At 39.9% G+C, this 5,824-nt stretch overlaps 1 pseudogene; it reads left to right on the forward strand.

Moving 5' to 3' along the window:
• The first annotated feature begins 486 nt into the window (after positions 1–486).
• On the forward strand, positions 487–1,641 carry LOC141176200 (uncharacterized; annotated as a pseudogene).
• The last annotated feature ends 4,183 nt before the right edge of the window (positions 1,642–5,824 follow it).

Here is a 5,824-nt window from a genome sequence, read left to right on the forward strand (position 1 = left end):
TGTATATGCCGTACGCAGCCTCTTGTGCGGTACCACCAGCGGAACACCGTCGAGAACATGCCGTACATCCCGCTGCCAGGATCAGCCAAATGATTCACTGACCGCCGCCATCTTTGTACAGGAGGAGCGCATGCGCAGTTTTAATATGACCGCCGCTATCTGTCTGCACAAAGATGGCGCCGGTCTGATTTACTGCGCCTGTGTGAATTTCACGCAGGCGCAGTGAATCATTCGGCTGATCCCGGCGGCAGATGAGCGACGTGTCTACAGTCAGAGGAAGCCGCTCACATTAAAGGAGTTTACCCACGAATGAAAGTTCATTTTAAAAATTGTCTGTGTCTGACCGTGTACGGAGCATACCACATCTCCTGGGCGGGGGAGGAAGGAAAATACAATGCAGACATTACAGCCGGGGATCGCAGAGGATTCATTTTGTGAGGTAAAACATTGTTTAAAAACAGGCAGTGAAATATTTTACCTCACAAAATGAATCCTCTGCCGAATCCTGCAGTGGATGCTGTGTGTACAGTTACAAAGTATGGTCGACCAGATCTGTTTGTCACTATGACACACAATCACAGTGGACTGAGATTACACAAAATGTAGAACCGTGGCAACGTGTGGAACATAGGCCAGACTTGGGGGCACGTGTTTTTTAAATGAAACTTGATTCCCTCTTAGCAGACATGGACAATGGCTTATTTGGAGTGGTCACCGCAGCCGTCCATGTCATCGAGTTTCAAAAGCGCGGTGCGGTCTGCCACACGCACATATTTATTAATCCTTCAAAGCAATTCAAAAATAAGAACTGAAGAGGACATGGACAACATAGTATGGGCAGAAATTCCCGATGAAACAAAATACCCTCAGCTCCACAACATTGTTATTAAGAACATGATTCATGGTCCCTGTGGAGAAACCAATCCTAACTCTCCCTGTATGGATGATGGGAGGTGTTCCAAAGGTTTCCCAGAAAAATACCAAGAATATACCATGAAAGAAAAGGACGGCTATCCAAGTTACCGCAGAAACATTGGGAGAACATACGACCATCATTCAAAGACAATTGATATTTCATGGATTGTCCCATATAACCCTCATTTGCTCAAAAAATACAACTGCCACAATAATGTGGAAATCTGTGCTTCCATCCAAAGTGTAAAATATTTGTTTAAATATGTATACAAAGGACACGACAAGACTAATATTGAAATAGCTCAAAGAGACATCAAACATGATGAAACAAGCCAATTTGTTGATTCGAGATACGTCAGTGCGCCAGAAGCTGCATGGAGAATATTTGCTTTTCCAATGCATAAACAATCTCATGCCATCATTCGCCTAGCCGTACACCTGCCTAACTCTCAGCCACTATATTTTCATGAAGACGATCCCATTGACAACATTCAACAAAAGCTCCATAATAATTCCACACTAATGGCGCACTTCAACCTTAATAAGATCGACCTAAATGCACATCAATATTACTACCGAGAAATTCCTGAGCACTATGTTTGGAAACAAGGCACATGGGAACCCAGAAAGCGACGAGGCGAAAAAGTAATTGGAAGAATGTATACAGTTAGTGTGAAAGACCAAGAACCATATTTTGTTAATAACGTTTGTTATTATTGCATGTAAAAGGCCCAACAAGTTTTGAGAGCATTAAATCCGTAAATGGTGTTACACATCAAGCATTTAAAGATGCTGCATTAGCACTAGTATTATTAATAAATGACAGTGTCTGGAAAAATACTATAATAAAAGCCACCGTTCTGAACATGCCTACACAACTTCGGGAGATGTTTGCTTACATCTGTGTTTTCGGCCCACCTACTAATCCCCTAGAGTTGTGGAATGAGTTTAAGGAACATTTTTTAAAAGACTACTGTCACAGATACCACAATAACACAGAAGATTGCATCAATTGTGAAGGCTACGCTATGAAAAATGTAAAGATGTGCTGCTAATCCATGGGAAGTCTTTTGATGATTTCAATTTACCATGAACAACAAATAAAAAAAGTCAGCCTCAAGAGGACTACGATAAGGAATATGAGTTGACAAGGGCTGCAGAGATGTAAGAAACTCTGAATCAGGAGCAACGTTTTGCCTACGAGGCCATAGTTCAAGCTTTACAAGACACCACATTAACACCTAAGTGCTTCTTTATTGATGGCCCCGGTGGCAGTGGAAAAATCTACCTATACCATCTACTCATACGTTATGTACGAGGACAAGAAGACTTTGTCTCACCTGCAGCCACAACAGGAATAGCAGCTAACTTGCTACGAGGAGGACGAACAATGTACTCTCTCTACGGCATACCAATTCCTATCAACGAAACATCTGTTTCCAGGATTAAAAGTGATACCAACGCCGCCAAAAAGTTACAACATACTAAACTTTTTATCACTGATAAAAGCCATGCTTTGAATGTCATTGATAGACTTCTACGTGATGTCATGACAACACATGTTGCTGACAAACCCTTTGGTGGTAAAGTTTTCGTTTTTGGAGGAGACTTCCGACAATGCCTTCCTGTATTTGCTAATGCCACAAGAACAGAAATTGTAGACTCCTGTGTTAAATATTCAAAACACTGGAAAAACTTTATAAGACTGCCGCTATTCAACAACATGCGCTCCAGTGATCCAGAATACAACAGTTGGTTGCTTAAACTAGGAAATGGTGAGCTGTCAAACTAACACAACCTTGTAGATGATGTCATAGAAATTCCTCCTGACAAAAATTACCATAAATGCAAATGACAAAGACAGTGTTAACACTGCAGACTCACATGCAATACTCTGTCCAAAAAATGAGGATGTACACCTTCTCAACTACAAGCGACGATTCTGTGGATGCTGATAACGATGATGAACGTGAACAGTACCCGGTGGAATTTTTCAATTCTCTGACGCCATCGGCAATGCCATCACATCTGCTCCAACTTAAAATTGGCACAATTGTCATGCTACTGCGAAACCTCAATACCAACCAAGGTCTCTGTAATGGAACTCGGCTAATTGTCACTGCCTTACACCCCAACATCATACAGGCTAAAGTGATTACTGGATCAGGCGAAGGGGACATTGTATTTATTCCACGCATTGATTTGTGTCCTTCTGACACTAGGTTACCCTTTAAATTAAGAAGACGACAGTTTCCAGTCAAACCTGCATTGGCAATGACTATTAACAAATCCCAAGGACAGACCCTCAATCGAGTGGGTATTTATTTCCCTGAACCAGCCTTTGGACATGGACAGCTATACGTTGCTTTCTCCAGAGTGAAGCAACGCTCCCATGTCAAAGTGAAATTTATACACCACTTCAAGGAAAATTGTTATGTAATAGTGATAACATTTTTACAAGGATTGTTGTTTGTAAAAATGTTTTAAATTAATCCATTTAACTTGTAATATGATTAATAGATATCGTGTATGATTTATAGGTAGATGATGGATAAATATCACATAGATATACATAGATAGTATAATAAATAGAAAGATATTTTATATATACAGTACAGACCAAAAGTTTGGGCACACCTTCTCATTTAAAGATTTTTCTGTATTTTCATGACTATGAAAATTGTACATTCACATTGAAGGCATCAAAACTATGAATTAACACATGTGGAATTATATACTTAACAAAAAAGTGTGAAACAACTGAAAATATGTCTTATATTCTAGGTTCTTCAAAGTAGCCACCTTTTGCTTTGATGACTGCTTTGCACACTCTAGGCATTCTCTTGATGAGCATCAAGAGGTAGTCACCGGAAATGGTCTTCCAACAATCTTGAAGGAGTTCCCAGAGATGCTTAGCATTTGTTGGCCCTTTTGCCTTCACTCTGCGGTCCAGCTGACCCCAAACCATCTCGATTGGGTTCAGGTCTGGTGGCTGTGGAGGCTAGGTCATCTGGCATAGCACCCCATCACTCTCCATCTAGGTCAAATAGCCTGGAGGTGTGTTTGGAGTCATTATCCTGTTGAAAAATAAATGATGGTCCAACTAAACGCAAACCGGATGGAATAGCATGCCGCTGCAAGATGCTGTGGTAGCCATACTGGTTCAGTATGCCTTCAATTTTGAATAAATCACTAACAGTGTCACCAGCAAAGCACCCCCACACCATCACACCTCTTCCTCCATGCTTCACGGTGGGAACCAGGTATGTAGAGTCCATCTGTTCACCTTTTCTGCGTCGCACAAAGACATGGTGGTTGGAACCAGAGATCTCAAATTTGGACTCATCAGACCAAAGCACAGATTTCAACTGGTCTAATGTCAATTCCTTGTGTTCTTTAGCCCAAACTTGTCTCTTCTGCTTGTTGCCTTTCCTTAGCAGTGGTTTCCTAGCAGCTATTTTACCATGAAGGCCTGCTGCACAAAGTCTCCTCTTAACAGTTGTTGAAGAGATGTGTCTGCTGCTAGAACTCTGTGTGGCATTGACCTGGTCTCTAATCTGACCTGCTGTTAACCTGCGATTTCTGAGGCTGGTGACTCGGATAAACTTATCCTCAGAAGCAGAGGTGACTCTTGGTCTTCCTTTCCTGGGGCGGTCCTCATGTGTGCCAGTTTCTTTGTAGCGCTTGATGGTTTTTGCAACTGCACTTAGGGACACTTTCCAAGTTTTCCCAATTTTTCGGACTTACTGACCTTCATTTCTTAAAGTAATGATGGCCACTCGTTTTTCTTTACTTAGCTGCTTTTTTCTTGCCATAATACAAATTCTAACAGTCTATTCAGTAGGACTATCAGCTGTGTATCCACCAGACTTCTGCACAACACAACTGATGGTCCCAACCCCATTTATAAGGCAAGAAATACCACTTATTAAACCTGACAGGGCACACCTGTGAAGTGAAAACCATTTCCGGTGACTACCTCTTGAAGCTCATCAAGAGAATGCCAAGAGTGTGAAAAGCAGTCATCAAAGCAAAAGGTGGCTACTTTGAAGAACCTAGAATATAAGACATATTTTCTGTTGTTTCACACTTTTTTGTTAAGTATATAATTCCACATGTGTTAATTCATAGTTTTGATGCCTTCAATGTGAATGTACAATTTTCATAGTCATGAAAATACAGAAAAATCTTTAAATGAGAAGGTGTGTCCAAACTTTTGGTCTGTACTGTACATACATATGACATAGATAGGTGTATAGATAGATGCACATACACATAAATAGATGTTTCATAGCTATGAGATAGATATAGATAGATTGTGTGACAGATATTTAATATTGTAAGGTGATCACAGGGGAGATATGTGTCATCCAGTTTGTAAAACTTGGTGATATGAACCAGGATTTAATGCTCCAGTGTCACAGATGCTGAGAGACTTAAATTAACTTTAACAGGGCTTGTTTTTTTGTGAACAGCTAAAGAGATGGGCGGGATGGTTGTTCACCATATCTCCACCTCAGGGTGTGGCCCATAGAGATATATAGATATAGACATACATAGATAGATAAATAGATAGCTAGATAGATATGAGATACATAGATAGATGATAGATACATATGAGTTACATCGATGATAGAGACATACATAGATGAGAGATAGATAGAAATTACATACATACATTAAATATAGACTGAGACACATAGACAAATAACAGATGATAGAGACATAGATAGATGATAGATCAATATAAAATACATATATAATAGATACAGGGATAGATAGATAGATAGATAATAGAATAAAATGTGTTTTTTGTCCTTATGTGGATACATTGTAAATTAAAGCACCTTTGTCATAAATTTTTCCATGTTAATAAAATGTTACCTTTACCTACTTTGCTTTCATTTTA

This window comes from Phyllobates terribilis, unplaced genomic scaffold, assembly GCF_046119375.1.
Source record: "Phyllobates terribilis strain yellow unplaced genomic scaffold, ASM4611937v1 Scaffold_17__1_contigs__length_24005725, whole genome shotgun sequence".
In the NCBI taxonomy this organism is placed as follows: Eukaryota; Metazoa; Chordata; class Amphibia; order Anura; family Dendrobatidae; genus Phyllobates; species Phyllobates terribilis.